This window comes from Ictalurus punctatus, chromosome 7 (genome assembly GCF_001660625.3).
Source record: "Ictalurus punctatus breed USDA103 chromosome 7, Coco_2.0, whole genome shotgun sequence".
Lineage (NCBI taxonomy): Eukaryota > Metazoa > Chordata > Actinopteri > Siluriformes > Ictaluridae > Ictalurus > Ictalurus punctatus.
In genome coordinates this window covers 25,954,799-25,972,486 of record NC_030422.2, presented here as the reverse complement: position 1 = coordinate 25,972,486, position 17,688 = coordinate 25,954,799, and the positions used below count along the sequence as shown (strand labels likewise).

General features: G+C 40.2%; 1 long non-coding RNA gene across 1 annotated transcript; it reads left to right on the top strand.

Moving 5' to 3' along the window:
• The first annotated feature begins 13,220 nt into the window (after positions 1-13,220).
• Positions 13,221-16,999, top strand: LOC128633021 (uncharacterized). The gene is made up of 2 exons (XR_008396708.1): positions 13,221-13,410; positions 16,562-16,999. It is a non-coding gene; the product is annotated as an uncharacterized LOC128633021 (long non-coding RNA).
• The last annotated feature ends 689 nt before the right edge of the window (positions 17,000-17,688 follow it).

The following is a 17,688-nucleotide window of genomic DNA, read 5'->3' as shown; positions in this document are numbered from 1 at the left end:
AATATATGAGGAAAAACCCGATCTCAGTAGCACATATAGGCTAATGAACACACACAGGTTAATGAACACATTCAGGCTAAGATTGTGCAATGTCTTGAAAAATGTCTCTCACAGAAACATCTATGAGAATGACTGTCGAGTGTAAAACTGAAAGCTTGCGTGGCTTTTAAAGTTCAAAGATGTTCTCTTAAAGCCAAGACAACATAGAAGGTTCATTCAGTCTTCACTTTGTTCTGAAATAAGTGTAAGAAACACACAAGGGAGAGATTGCTGCCTTGCGAAATGGAAGATCTGGAGTAAAGAGGAGCAGTGATATTCGTAACCTTCATCCAGTGTTGATGGATGGTGTGCTCAAAGTTGGTGGAGGACTTAGTAGAGCAGTGATGCCAGAAGAGATGAAACGTCCTGTTATCTTGTTAAAGGAACACCATGTGTCCAAACTCATCTGGCCACATGTTCATAAAAACTAGGTCATGCTGGACGAAACCACATGTCAACACTTTGAAAAAGGTAATGTTTTATAAATGTACTCTGCCTATACAAAAATAATTTCAGAATTCGTTGTCTGTCAACGTCTACAGGGCAAGATGGGAGAACAAACAATGGCTGACGACTCATGCATTAAAGTTTGATAATGGACCAAATTTCATTGGAGCAGAAAGAGAGCTCCAGACAGCTTTGAACACACTGGATCATGACTAAATCCTGCGTACATGTTTCTATCTGAGGGACTCAAATGGACCTTTAATCCCCCTGCTGCATCGCATCACGGTGGCGTATGGGAGCGGCTCATTCATCTGGTAAAGAAGGTCCTGTACTCCACTCTCCACTAACAATCGTTGGATGATGAGAATTTTCACACTATCCTTTGTGAAATTGAAGCTATTCTTAATGACCTCCCCATCACAAAGCTTTCTGATGATTGAAACAACTTGGAAGCTCTTACGCCCAATCACATTTTACAGCTGAGATCAAAACCATTTCTTCCACCATGGCTTTTTAAAGAAGGTGATCTGTACATCAGATGTAAACAGCGACAAGTCCAATACTTGTCTGATCTTTTTTGGAAAAGGTGGATCAGAGAATTCCTTCCACTGCTACAGGAATATCAGAAGTGGATGAAACCACACAGAAGCTTCGCTGTTGGTGATATTGTGATCATCATGGATCTAGCAGCTCCACGAGTTTCTTGGCTACTAGACAAAATAACTCAAACATATCCTGACAAATGAGGACTAGTATGATCTGCACAACTCAAAACTAAAACAGGATTACTGGACAGACCTGTGTTTAAAATCTGTTTTTAGAAGACACTAAGTACTGGTCTCTAAAGAAGATATAAACACACATACATATTCTGGCTCCTTTGGTAATTTAATGGATTGTAGTTGCACACCAACAATTATGGGGTCGGTGTGTAGGAGCCATTATAGATACAGGTGCATTTAAAAATTTTTAGCTTTACGTCAAAGCAGTAGTAGACTGGCCCACACCTGCAACCGTGAAGCAGCTACAGAGATTCCTGGGTTTCTCCCATTTCTACAGAAGATTCATCCAAAATTTCAGCTCCATAGCATACCCACTGACGTCCTTGTTGAAAGGAAAGCCCAAACACCTGCCATGGAACCCAGCTGCCCAAACAGCACTAGATCAGCTCAAGAAGGTCTTCACAACCACTCCCATTATTAAGCACCCAGACCCATTCAAACCGTTCGTGGTAGAGGTCGATGCATCAGAGACAGGTGCAGGAGCTGTCCTCTCACAGCGTTTCGGAGAGAAGCCCAAACTCCATCCTGTGGCATTCTTTTCACTTAAACTATCTCCGATAGAACGAAACTACGATGTGGGCAATAGAGAACTCTTGGCCATTAAGCTAGCCCTGGAAGAATGGTGACACTGGCTGGAGGGGGCTACACACCCTTTCGGTCATATGATCGGTCATATTCACCGATCACAAGAACCTAGAATATCTACGTAAAAACCAAGAGGTTATCACCCGATGATAAGCCCGATGATCACTATTTTTCGCCAGGTTCCAGTTCACCCTGTCATACCGACCTGGATCCAAGAACACTAAGGCTCACGCCCTGTTTCGTCTGGACAACACCGAGGTTCTGAGGAACAACGAAGATTATATCTTACCACCCTCATGTATTATTAGTGCCCTGGAGTGGGAGCTAGATCAAACGCTTGAGAACATTCCCCAGTCACAGGTTCCCGCAACATGCCCTTCGGGAAGACGATTTGTGCCCAAACGGTACCAACAGGAACTCGTCGTCTGGGCCCATACGGCGGTTGGCACAGCTCACCCAGGGGCACAACACACCTACCATCTGTTACGAGAAAAGTACTGGTGGCCTAATATGGAGAGGGAGATACACAGAATAGTGACATCATGTTCATCGTGTGCTCAGAGTAAAGTGCCACGGACACTCCCAGCCGGCAAGCTCAAACCTCTACCCGTACCAGAACGTCCATGGTCACCTATCTTCATTGACTTTGTTACAGACCTACCCGAGTCCCAAGGTAACACAACCATTCTGGTAACGGTGGACCGATTTTCGAAGTCAGTAAGGCTAGTTCCACTACACGCCCTGCCCACAGCATTCATGACAACCGAATTACTATTTAAGCATATATTCAGGTACTTAGGCATAATGGAGGAAATAGTCAGTGATCGGAGACCTCAATTCACATCCAGGGTATGGTCCAATTTTATGGAAAAAAATGGGGATCACAGTCAATCTCACATCTGGTTATCATCCACAAGCTAACGGCCAAGTGGAACGAGTCAACCAGGATTTAGGCCGGTTCCTCAGGACATTCTGTGCCTCAAACCCTAAGGACTGGAGCATATTCCTCCCGTGGGCCGAATACGCAAAAATTCACTACGTCACTCAGCCACAGGCCTCACACCGTTTCAGTGCGTACTAGGTTACCAACCACCACTGTTCCCCTGGAATGCGACCCCCACGGAATCACCAGCAGTAGATCAGTGGTTCCAGAGGAGCGAACAGGTTTGGTCCAACACACACCAGCGCCTGTGACAGACGGCACACACCTACAAGTGTAGAGCTGATCGCCGCCGCAGCGAGCATCCACAGTACCAGCCCGGCAATAGGGTTTGGTTGTCCACAAAGGACTTGAGACAACCACATGGCTGCAAAAATACTCACCCCAAGGTACATGGGGCCATTCAAGGTCCTAAAACAAATCAATGAGGTCACCTACTGTCTGGAATTACCTCAACACAGTCGCATAGCTCCCTCCTTCCATGTGTCATGACTCAAGCCCGTCATCACAGGACCGCTAGCCACGGAGGTGCCCTTCGAAACCCCTCCTGTACCACTGGAGATCGATGGGTAACCTGCATACTTGATCAAGAATATCCTCAACTCTAGGCGCAGGAAGGGTAAGCTGGAATGTTTAATCGAGTGGGAGGGCTACAGACCAGAAGAACAATGCCGGGTTCCAACGCAAGACATCCTGGACCCGCAGCTCTGTAAGGACATCCATGTAGCACACCCTGAACTTCCAGGTCCATGACCCCAGGGGAAGCCCAGAAAGGACTCTGCTCCCGGAGTGAGCCCTTTGGGGGGGGGGGGGGGTTCTGTCATATCTCAGCCCAGCCACGACTCAGTTTCTAGGGAAACACCGCTTACTTCAAACATGGCTGCCGAGGACTACACTTCCCACACACGCATGCGCTCTCTTTCCCCAGAGTTCTAATCATGCACACCTGCAGCCAGTCACCATCACACACTTACCACAGCATATTAGAGACTTTGGATGCATACTGACTTTGCGAAGTAAACATTCAGCTGACTTGTTCTCTCCCGTTTTCCAAGCCTTATCTCTCGTGTTTTTGACAACGTGACTTTGACCATTGTTTACGTTCCCGACTTCGATTACTGCCTTGCCCTGTTTTGTTTTGTTTGCCTGATCGCCTGACCCCTGCCTGTTTCTCGACTACGAACTTTGTCTATTCCTTTGGATTATTCTGCCTGAGTCTGTCGCCTGTATCTGCTTCCATATTCAGCCACGGTACACAATATTTTTCTTTTAATCTGATTATGGTTTACAGCTCAAGGAAATAAAAAATCCAGTATCTCAAAATATTAGAATAAAGAATTTATAATACAGAAATGTCGACCTTCTGAAAAGTATGTTAATTTATGCACTCAGTACTCGGTTGGGGCTTTAATCCTTTTGCAAGAATTACTGCATCAATGCGGTGTAGCATGGAGGCGATCAGCCTTGGATTCTCTATGGGGTTCAGGTAATACCATGGTCAGTAAACCAGTTACTACTAGCTTTTTAATTCAATTCAATTCAATTCAATTTCATTTGTATAGCGCTTTTTACAATAGACATTGTCTCAAAGCAGCTTTCAGAAATATCAACACGGTATACAGATATTAAAGGTGCGAATTTATCCCAACTGAGCAAGCCACTGTGTGGCGATGGTGGAAAGGAAAAACTTCCTAAAATGTTAAGCGGAAGAAACCTTGAGAGGAACCAGACTCAGAAGGGAACTCATCCTCATCTGGGTAACAACAGATAGTGTGAAAAAGTTCATTATGGATTTATATGAAGTCTGTTTGGCCTTAGAAGCAGCCGTAGTCCCAGCAATCTGGAATTGGAATAGATGAGAACTCCATCCAGAGGAAGGACATCCGAAACGGATCAGGCAGGTCCGGAGAGCAGAAAGGATCAGGATCTCTCCATAAAATTGTGTGTGGCTCGGCAGAAGGAGAGAGAGAGAGAGAAAGGATTATTAGGACTGTGCTTAGCATTATAGAAAGTCTAGTCAGGGTAGGCTTAAGTAAACAAATACGTTTTAAGCCTAGACTTAAACACTGAGACTGTGTCTGAGTCCTGAACAGTAATTGGAAGACTGTTCCATAACAGTGGGGCTCTATAAGAGAAAGCTCTTCCCCCTGTTGTAGCCTTCGTTATTCGAGGTACCGTCAGATAGCCTGCATCTTTCAATTTAAGTAGGCATGGCGGATCATAGAAAACCAAAAGGTCGCTTAGATACTGTGGCATGAGACCGTTTAGTGCTTTATAAGTTAATAATAGTATTTTATAATCAATGCGAGATTTCACTGTGAGCCAATGCAGTGTTGATAAGATCAGGGTGAAGTGGTCGTATCTTCTGGTTCTAGTTAGGACTCCAGCAGCTGCATTCTGGACTAACTGGAGTTTGTTTATGCTCCTACTGGAACATCCAGACAGTAAGGCATTACAGTAATCTAGTCTAGAGGTGACGAAAGCATGAAGTAATATTTCTGCATCATGTAGAGACATTATATTTCATTATCTTAGAAATATTTCTGAGATGAATGAAGGCTATCCTAGTAATATTATCTACATGAGCATCAATTGATAAACTGGAGTCAATAATCACTCCAAGGTCGTTTACTGCTGTACATGATGAAACAGAAAGACCATCCAGAGTAACTATGTGATCAGAAAGCTTACTTCTAGCTACACGTGGTCCTAATAAAAGCATTTCTGTCTTATCAGAATTAAGTAAAAGGAAGTTAGTAAGCATCCAATGTCTAATGTCTTTTACACATTCTTCAACTTTACTAAGCTGCTGTCTGTCCTCTGGCTTCGCTGAAACATACAACTGTGTGTCATCAGCATAACAGTGGAATCTAATTCCATGTTTACGAATAATTTGACCTAGAGGTAGCATACATAAAGTAAAAAGCAGTGGGCCTAAAACAGAACCTTGTGGAACACCAAATTTAACCTTGCTATGCATTGAGAAGTTTCCATTTACATTTACACACTGATACCGATCTGTCAGATAAGACCTGAGCCAGGAGAAGACTGTTCCCTTAATGCCAACAACATTTTCTTATCTATCAAGGAGAATAGTATGATCTATAGTATCAAAAGCTGCACTAAGGTCAAGTAAAACAAGCAACGAGACACAACCCTGATCAGAGGCCAGTAGTAGGTCATTTACTACTTTAACTAATGCTGTCTCTGTGCTATGATGAGGTCTAAATCCTGACTGGTACATTTCATGAATGTTATTCCTATGTAAGTACGAGCATAGCTGCTCTGTTACAACCTTTTCTAATATCTTAGAGATGAAGGGGAGATTTGCTATTGGTCTATAGCCGGACAGTTGAGAGGGGTCAAGGTCAGGTTTTTTAATCAGGGGTTTAATAACTGATAATTTAAGTGATTTAGGTACATAGCCAGTGCAAGGGAAGAATTGATTATATTTAAAAGCGGTTCAATTACTCCAGGACAAATCTGTTTAAAGAAACATGTAGGTACAGGATCTAGTATGCAAGTTGATGAATTTGCTGAAGAGATTATTGAAGCTAGTTCGGACTCTCTAAGGGGAGTAAAACATTCTAAACATTGATCTGATATTGCTATATTATCGTCTATAGGGTTAGTTATAATACTGTCTGATTTTAATTTAACAGCCTGAATTTCACATCTAATATTTTCAACTTTAACAATGAAAAATTTCATGAAATCTTTGCTGCTATGTAATCATTGAGTGCTTCTTTCTGTAGTGGTTTTATTCCTAGTTAATTTTGCTACTGTGTTGAATAGAAATCTAGAATTGTTTTTGTTGTCTCCTATTAAGGTGGAGAGATAGACTTTTCTAGCATTGCTAAGAGATTTTCTATAGTTCAGGAGGCTCTCCTTCCATGCTGTTTGAAATATTACCAATTTGGTTTGACGCCATTTACGTTCTAATTGTCGAGTGGTCTGTTTTAAGGTACGCGTTTGATCATTATACCAGGGTGGTAGTTTCTCTCTAATTATTTTTCTTTTGAGTAGAGCCACTCTGTCTAGCGTGTAGCAGAGTGTTGACTCTAAGCATTCAGTTGCCTGATCGAGTTCTATAGGATCAGACAGTGATCCAAATCTAATTGATGTCTCTGAGAGGTTATTTATGAAGCTCGGTGCAGTAGCTGATGTGAAAGTACGTTTTACGCAGTAGCGAGGCGAGATGGAAATATTATGATCAATACGTATTATGAACAAGATAAGATAATGGTCTGAGACAACTTCAGACTGTGGAAAAATTACAATATTTTCTATATTTAACCTATTTGTTAATATGAGGTCAAGAGTGTGACCACCATTATGAGTAGGAGTATGAGTAGTTTTGGCACTGTGGGCAGGTGCCAAGTCCTGCTGGAAGAGGAAATCAGCATCTCCATAAAGCTTGTCAGCAGGTGGAAGCATGAAGTGCTCTAAAATCTGCTGGTAGACGCTGCATCGACTCTCGACTTGAGAAAACACAGTGGAGCAACACCAGCAGATGACATGGCACCTCAAATCATCACTGACTATGGAAACTTCACAATGCTAATTTTACTTTCATCTTCCCCATGATTGTGGTTGTGTGCTGTGGTAATTTACCTGTCAATATATGACATAATGAGATAAAAAGTTGGATTTATCATAAAACTTTCCTCGGGTGTTATCACTGTTTGCAGGACTACCAGATCAATAAAATTTTTGGCTACCTAACATGAGACTAGGCTAGTTGGATGTTGCTAGCCAAGCTAAACTAAATAAGCTAAGCTAACTAAGCTATCATTGTATGGGTTTAGTCGCTACAGAGCTATACAGAGTACATTATATGTCCTTGTGCTCTGCTCATATCATGTTCACATAAACTGGAACTCATGTAGACATTTACACATCAGAGGATGTTAGTGTTTCAGTTTCAGCCTCTTTACCGCTTAAAAATAAATAAATAAAAATCTGTGTATATCCATTTTTCCCTCACATTGACTGTGTGAGATGGCGTTTGGCAGAGTTGAGAGCTGTCAGCCAATAAGACACAAGTATTTCCTGTAAACCCTGTCTGATTGGTCTCGCCTCCATTCACTGAAGATAAAATACAACACTTCATTCACTGAAGATAAAATTACAACACTTCAGTCTTTTACTGATGTTCGGTCACGTAGTGACAAACTGCTCACTAGGTGAATTATTCACTACTGAATTATTTGGGGCTAAAGAAAAAATCTTCTGGACTACAGCCCCGAATGCCCAGGCCAGGTACTCTCTTTCTCGTGGGTGGCTGAATCGGGTGGGGAAGGGAGCGTTGTGGTGCGCATCGGCGCCTCCAAGCTGGTGTCTCCCTAAGCGACCACCGTTTCACCTCTGCTTAGAAACGGCCCTCTCTCATACCATGACAGTACGTACTGCATTAGATTCAGTACCTACAGCTCGTTGATACAGTACATAGCCAATTCCGTTACATTATGGGATAGTGCAGTATCCACAGTGTCCACTGGATCCATACTTCAGAATCAGAAGGTCATCCGGGTATTTCTCACCTACTGTTTTATGAATACTGAGAATTCTGACATGCTACTACTTTGATGTACTGCTTTTCTCCTACTGTGTAGTAGGGTAATAGGGATATTCAGCCTATGGTAGTACGCCAAAAATAATACCACTGTGCTATCCCACAATGCAACGGGACTGGCACGGAAGAGTTTTCAGAACCGGCACCGGGGAGTAGGTCCGGTTTGTATTAATGCTTACCACATATACTGATCAGTACTCTACTGTATCAACGGCCAAGCTTTAGGTACTGAATCTAATGCAGTAGGTACTGAATCTGATGCAGTAGACCTGTCACAGTATGCCATTTCAGATACAGCCGCAGTTCTTACCACACACAAGCTCACGCACGTGCACAGGCTCACAGACATAGCTACGGTAAACTCTTCTAATTCATGTATATATTGAAAATACTTCAACCCAAAATGCATCTACAACACTTGGACATTGGATTATATGTGTGTGTAAAAGAACACACTTACACCACCAAAGCTGACAGCTATACTGAAAATAAAGTTAAAGATAGCTGATACAAACCCATACAATTACAAGCATAACAACTACATTTCTAAATATCTCTATAATCACCTTAAATATTCCACCATATTATAAACTTTTTGAATACAACAACATTATCAACACTATCTTTTATTTATTTATTTAAAAGTAGCAACATAACACTCTGATCATGTACTCTTCCTTTCATACATTATAAGAAACCGAAAATGTTCATCCATGATAAAAGCCCACAAAAATATCACGAACCAAAATCTGATTCACGCTCAGAAAAAACTCCATGTCACCTCAGACACTCTACAACCCCAAATAACACACAAATCCTGAAGATGGTAGATTTTAGATTCTACACATATGCACTAAAATGGACCAAAAGGTCCTCACTGCAGTCTGAAGTGTGATGACACATTGTATTTTATCCACTAGGTACTGCATGTTGTAACATGCATGCACCAACTGCAGACACAGATCATTAATACTGCAGACACAGTACATCACTGTTATCCATCTATGGTTAGGGTTGGGGTTAGAGTTAAGGTTAGAACATCCAATACGTAGTATATCTAATCTAATGTCATTACACTACAGGCTGCAGTGAGGACACACAAATTAATAGCAATCCACATAAACATGCTGAAAACAAAAAATATTTAGTCCCTCCGACACCATTGGAACAGCAGGCCAAGTTATTGTTATTGCTGCAGACTGAAGACATTTGGGTTTGAGATCAAAAGATGAAAAGGAGAAGAGAGGTTAGAATTTCAGCTTCTGTTTCCTGGTATTTATATGTAGACGTGTTAAACGACATAGAACATAGCACATATCTTTCAGACCACCCAATTGGTAGATACTAGGAAATAAAAGCTGAAATCCTAAACTCTTGTCTCATATCCATCTTTTGATCACAAATCCAAATGTCTTTGGTGTACAGCAGAAACAAATGAATAGGCCTTGCCGTTCCAATAGTTTCAGAGGGGACTGTACTGTACACTCCCACTGATATCATTATTAATGCAACTAATTAATACTATTTAATATAAAAATATAAATATATAAATGTAACCCTTACTTTATCCTCAGTAACCAAATAATAAAATAGTTCTCACATGGGCTCAACTCAAATGAACTAACTCACACAACTGATATGGATGTACACTGATCCAACAACATATCAGAGACTCTTACAAAAATGTTCTAATCACATATTAACCTCATCACACTGGACATTAGACTTCATCTGAACATATTGTTTTAAGCCACCACTCACTCTAATGAAGACACAAAGAAAACATTTACTCACAGATCATCACACGGAGTGGACGGAGCTCCATCCTGTCACACTGATGAAGGACTGACTGATCAGTGGTCTGTGTTAAAGCCACTAGACTTCCTGTGTTCTTACACACAGAGAGAAAGAGAGAAAGACTTCCGTTCTGGTCAAAGTTGATGTGCTCTTTTCATGTGAACCCAGAAATTATAACAACAAATTGCAGAACATAACTTTATTCAACTCCTGAACTTGTACAGTTCCTCTGCTTCTTCACTCAGGTTCATGATTGATCTCAACAAGACATCCAGTGGACCTTTGAGGAAAGCTTTCTATCTTGTTTGATTGAATAAGCAAGCTAACTCTTTTAAAAGAATGAGGTATTTTCTAAATCAAGAAATTTTTCTATTCTGTCAGATTTACTTCAGGTTTTGGGTTTGATGCATTCCATAAAAATCAGAAACGTTCACTGGACATGATGTCAGAACCTCCTATGAAGCTGGGAGGCAGGACTTGTGCTAGTCACAAAATGGGGTTCTTAAATGTACAACCAAGATGTGATTAGTGAAAAGGATTCCAAGATTGAGATTTTTCCAATAAATCTGTGTGTATTTTCCTACATTTTATTTTGGATAGTAGTAGTAGTAGTAGTAATAATAATAATAATAATAATAATAGTAATAATAATAACAATAATAATAATAATAATAATAATAATAATAATAATAATAATAATTCCTTAGATCAATATAGGGCTTTTCTAGGCACTCAAAGCACTTTACATTTTAAGGGGGGGGGGGGGGGGGGTCAAATCTCCTCAACCACCACCAGTGTGTAGCACTTGGATACGCCAGAACACCCAGTACACACCAGCTATTGGTGGAGAGGAGAGGAGAGTGATGTAGCCGATGTTTGTGTTTAGATGCATTTATTGGTAGCACAAAGTAATGTGTCATAAGATGAGATAAGAGGCTGCAGTGACATCTAACAATATGTTCTTCTTTTATTATTAGCTCAGCTCACTGAGTGCTGTTAGTGTTTACCACAGAAACTAGAGTGAGAACATGTAGGTGTGACTGTTTTAATTTTGGCATTACTGAGGATGTGAATGACAGCATTTCCTCATTTCTCACAGCTCAACTAGAATAGAAACCAAACCACAATAATGTTTCATGTCTTAACTGCTAATCATTTAAACTGAAAATCACATATTTGCTGAAAAACAAATAAACTCTTTGTGTAATAATGTCAATTAATCACAACATTCATTACTAGATATGGCTATTTTTAATGTAAGTCTTCCGGGTCCAGTCCGCCGAGACTACAGCAAGAGGGAGGAGATAAACTCCTGTCCTATTTCTGCACCAGTGTTTATGTGTCTGGGGGAAAAGGGGGTCTTTTATTGAAATGAACATGAGGAAGGTGGTTAATATGTGTGTATGTTCATATTATGATCATATTATATGTTTATATGTATATGTTTATGATGATGTATACTTATCTATATGTGTGAGGTTGTTGTGTTCATACTTACCTGATATTTATTCTTTGTAATGGTTCATGCCGAATGGGCGGAGCTTCAGCTTTATAAGCGGGCCGCTACCCTACATGCGGGGGCTGATAGAAAGTCTGATTCATTTCCGCAAACCGGTTCTTTCGGACGGTTTGTTTCAATGAACCGGTTCATTGGTTCCTTTACCTTGTCAAGCAATGGCGTCACTACATATTTCTTGTATCACAGCTCAGTGTCATGTTGCAGGAAGCAGGAAGCAGTGTCCTTCGAGCTGAGGCTATTCTTCTAATTTCTATACTTTAAAATTATATATATATATATATATATATATATATATATATATATATATATATATATATATATATATATATATATATTCACTTAGGGGTGTACTCACTTTTGTTGCCAGACATTTTAGACATTAATGGCTGTGTGTTGAGTTATTTTGAGGGGAAATTTACACTGTTACACAAGCTGTACACTCATTACTTTACATTGTAGCAAAGTGTAATTTCTTCAGTGTTGTCACATTAAAAGATATAATCAAATATTTACAAAAATGTGAGGGGTGTACTCAATTTTGTGAGATACTGTATATATATATATATATATATATATATATATATATATATATATATATATATATATATATATATATATATATATATATATATATATATATATAGTTTTGGGGTTTTTTTTTACATTGCACAAATATAACTGACACTACTTTAGATAAAACAATCGTAACATTGCGCTGTCGCAAAATTTTATCGGTTCTTACAAACATCCGCAACTAGCTTGTACCCCTCTAGCACACCTTACCGCTAGCCATGTTTACATTTCACATCTATCTCATTTACCGCTGTTTTGTTTAAAAAGCAAATATGTCTGTTGTCGTTCCGCTTTTGAGTGCAGCTGAGGATTCTCTCGAGCTTCACATGGTGCTGTTGGAACTGGAGGATGTGGAGAAACAGATCCGCAGTCTACTCGACAAGCAGGCCCAGCTGTTGGAGCAAAGAACCGTGCTAGAAACATCTTGTAAGCACGCAGCATGGTATTTCCACTCCAAGCCCCTTTACGCCATGTGTTTCTCTTTGCAGGGACCGTGCACCCAAGACTTTTGGCCGACTCACCACGGACCTTGGGTGCACCAGTTGCGAAAGGCGAGAGCCTTACCCTGGGCGAGGACCTCCCCCCTTCAGTGTTCGAGATCCCAACCAGGAACTGCTTCGCCCCTCTCCGTCAGACCAGACCAAACGCTCTGATCATCGGGGACTACATTGTGCAAAACGTCTGCATCGCTTCAACAAAGAGTAAGGTGCACACACATTGTTTTTCTGATGCTCCTGTCCTTGATTTTGCTGTGCAGGTATCTGGGATCCTGAAGAAGGACGAGCGCATTGGAGCGGTTGTGCTGCACGCGGGGGCGAATGACATCAGGCTGCGGCAGACGGAGGTTCTGAAGAGGGACTTCGCCAGCCTGATCGAGACGGTACGAGGCAGATCACCCACCGCGAAGATCATCGTCTCTGGACCTCTTCCCACATACAGACGTGGAGCTTAAAAGTTCAGTAGACTTCTAGCTTTAAATGACTGGTTAGTTTCTTGGTGTACTGAACAGAATCTGGTGTTTGTTAATAACTGGAATCTGTTCTGTGAGCATCCTAGGTTGTTTCATCCTGATGGCCTGCACCCCAGCAACCTCGGAGCAGAACTGCTGTCTAGCAACATTTCCAAGGCGCTACACACCAAGTGACTGCCTACTGTAAGTATATCTTTATATAATAACAACATTCATAATAAGCAATTTTCAATTAATAGTCCAACACCTGTAGTACATACTATAGAGACTGTGTCTGTTCCCCGAGCTATACAAATACATAGAAAATTTCGGAAAGTCTTTTTTAGTAACCTAATTAACATAAAATTAGATCATAATGAATGCACATCCAGCACTTTTGATCTGAGGCTAGGACTATTAAACATTAGATCTCTTGCGTCTAAGGCTCTTATTGTTAACAAAATCATTACCGATCAGGAATGTAATTTAATGTGTTTAACGGAAACTTGGATTAAACCAAACAAGTACATAGCATTAAATGAAGCCAGTCGTCCTGGATACAGTTATTTACATCAGCCTCGTTCAACTGGTAGAGGAGGAGGTCTTGGTCTCATCCATAGTCAAAATCTAGGCGTCACACAAAAACCTAGTCATAAATTTAATTCTTTTGGACTTCTTTATACCAGCATAACTTATGTAGCCACAAAAAATAAGTCAATTCCTCTAATTATTATTTACAGACCCCCAGGACCACTCTATTTTCATAGAGAATTTGCAGACTTTATCTCAAACCTGGTTGTGTCTGTAAATAAAGCATTAATCGTCTGTGATTTTAATATTTTTTGCTAACCTGGAAGACCCTCTGAGAATAGCGGTTGTGTCCATCTTAGATGCAGTAGGGATTAATCAGAACGTAATCGGACCTACTCATAATGGTGGTCATACTCTTGACCTCATACTAACATATGGATTAAATATAGAAAATATTGTAATTTTTTTTTTTTGTAATTCAGTGTGAAGTTGTCTCAGATCATTATCTTATCTCGTTCATAGTACGTATTGATCGTAATATTTCCACCTCGCTTTGCTACTGCGTAAAACGTACTTTCACATCAGCTACTGCACCGAGCTTCATAAATAACCTCTCAGAGACATCAATTAGATTTGGATCACTGTCTGATCCTATAGAACTCGATCAGGCGACTGAATGCTTAGAGTCAACACCTCGCTACACGCTAGATAGAGTGGCTCCACTCAAAAGAAAAATAATTAGAGAGAAAAAACTACCAACCTGGTATAATGATCAAACGCGTACCTTAAAACAGACCACTCGACAATTAGAACGTAAATGGCGTCAAACCAAATTGGTAATATTTCAAACAGCATGGAAGGAGAGCCTCCTGAACTATAGAAAATCTCTTAGCGATGCTAGAAAAGTCTATCTCTCCACCCTGATAGGAGACAACAAAAACAATTCTAGATTTCTATTCAACACAGTAGCAAAATTAACTAGGAATAAAACCACTACAGAAAGAAGCACTCAGTCATTACATAGCAGTGAAGATTTCATGAAATTTTTCATTGTTAAAATTGAAAATATTAGATGTGAAATTCAGGCTATTAAATTAAAATCAGACAGTATTATAACTAACCCATTAGATGATAATATAGCAATATCAGATCAATGTTTAGAGTGTTTTGCTCCCCTTAGAGAGACCGAACTAGCTTCATTAATCTCTTCAGCAAATTCATCAACGTGCATACTAGATCCTGTACCTACATGTTTCTTTAAACAGATTTGTCCTGGAGTAATTGAACCACTTTTAAATATAATCAGTTCTTCCCTTAGCACTGGCTATGTACCAAAATCACTTAAATTATCAGTTATTAAACCCCTGATTAAAAAACCTGACCTTGACCCCTCTCAACTGTCCAGCTATAGACCTATATCAAATCTCCCCTTCATCTCCAATATCTTAGAAAAAGTTGCAGCACAGCAGCTATGCTCATACTTACATAGGAATAACATTCATGAAATGTATCAGTCAGGATTTAGACCTCGTCATAGCACAGAGACAGCATTAGTTAAAGTAGTAAATGACCTACTACTGGCCTCTGATCAGGGTTGTGTCTCATTGCTTGTGTTACTTGACCTTAGTGCAGCTTTTGATACTATAGATCACACTATTCTCCTTGATAGATTAGAAAATGTTGTTGGCATTAAGGGAACAGTCCTCTCCTGGCTCAGGTCTTATCTGACAGATCGGTATCAGTTCATAGATGTAAATGGAAACTTCTTAATGCATAACGAGGTTAAATTTGGTGTTCCACAAGGCGCTGTTTTAGGCCCACTGCTTTTTACCTTATATATGCTACCTCTAGGTCAAATTATTCGTAAACATGGAATTAGATTCCACTGTTATGCTGATGATACACAGTTGTATGTTTCAGCGAAGCCAGAGGACAGACATAAGCTTAGTAAAGATGAAGAATGTGTAAAGGACATTAGACGTTGGATGCTAACTAACTTCCTTTTACTTAATTCTGATAAGACAGAAATGCTTTTATTAGGACCACGTGTAGCTAGAAGTAAGATTTCTGATCACATGGTTACTCTGGATGGTCTTTCTGTTTCATAATGTACAGCAGTAAAAGACCTTGGAGTGATTATTGACCCCAGTTTATCAACTGATGCTCATGTAGATAATATTACTAGGGTAGACTTCTTTCATCTCAGAAATATTTCAAAGATAAGAAATAGAATGTCTCTACATGATGCAGAAATACTAGTTCATGCTTTCGTGACCTCTAGATTAGATTACTGTAATGCCTTACTGTCTGGATGTTCCAGTAGGAGCATAAACAAACTCCAGTTAGTCCAGAATGCAGCTGCTAGAGTCCTAACTAGAACCAGAAGATACGACCACATCACCCCGATCTTATCAACACTGCATTGGCTCCCAGTGAAATCTCGCATTGATTATAAAATATTATTATTAACTTATAAAGCACTAAACGGTCTCACGCCACAGTATCTAAGCGACCTTTTGGTTTTCTATGATCCGCCATGCCTACTTAGATCGAAAGATGCAGGCTATCTGACGGTACCTCGAATAGCGAAGGCTACGGCAGGGGGAAGAGCTTTCTCTTATAGAGCCCCACAGTTATGGAACAGTCTTCCAATTAGTGTTCGGGACTCAGGCACAGTCTCAGTGTTTAAGTCTGGGCTTAAAACCTATTTGTTTAGTCAAGCCTACCCTGACTAGACTTTCTATAATGCTGAGCACAGTCCTAACAGTCTCTTCTCTCTCTCTCTCCTTCTGCCGAGCAACACACAATTTTATGGAGATACTAGAGATCCTGATCCTTTCTGCTCTCCGGACCTGCCTGATCCGTTTCGGATGTCCTACCTCTGGATGGAGCTCTCATCTATTCCAATTCCAGACTGCTGGGACTACGGCTGCTTCTAAGGCCAAACAGACTTCATATAAATCCATAATGAACTTTTTCACACTATCTGTTGTTACCCAGATGAGGATGGGTTCCCTTCTGAGTCGGGTTCCTCTCAAGGTTTCTTCCTCTTAAAACATCTTAGGGAGTTTTTCCTTGCCACTGTCGCCACACAGTGGCTTGCTCAGTTGGGATAAATTCGCACTTTTAATATCTGTATACCGTGTTGATATTTCTGTAAAGCTGACAATGTCTATTGTAAAAAGCGCTATGCAAATAAAATTGAATTGAATTGAATGTTGTATCAATGAAACCTTCAAATAAAGTCATGTGTGTGAACGCATATTTCTGATTATTGCCTTTTATTCACTTAAGTTAATGATGTTTGTGTTCACAGTTTCATTCGCTGATCCTTCATGTCGGATTCGACAGACCAATATTGAGTAGCCTACATCTTGGACAAGTTTCCTCCATTACAGTTTTGGACCTACACACACATAATAGACATCGATGTACAAACACAGATATGTTCTACGTGTCTAAAGTATAAGGAAAGAATAAACTGTTCTTACAAATTCCATGATTTAGCTTAACAACTTAAAATATAATCTGCCTACACAATAAACTATAGTCAAATTCATTTATATCTCTCAATAGAAAGGATTTTCCATATTTTAATAAGAATGTATTTAATAAAACTAGCCATAAGCATATTTCCAGAACGTTTTGTTTGTTATTAAAGAAACTTACATTTCGCATCAGGCCCGTGCAAGTCATGTGCATAGTGTCAGCAACTCACTCGTCTGAATCCTCGCTAATGCTCGGCAAACTTCAACAGTTAGTTGAACTGGCTCATCCTTTTTTTTTTTTTTGAGTCGCATTATAACCGCGAAAACTGACTGAAAAGTGCCAGGTCAAATGCCAGCTCGCCCTCCCACTGATCCAGTGGCCCTGCAGTCAGTAGTCTCGCAGTTGCAGTTACAGGACCCTGCACTTCCTCAATTAAACGCTAAGTGGAGACAGTGACTTGTT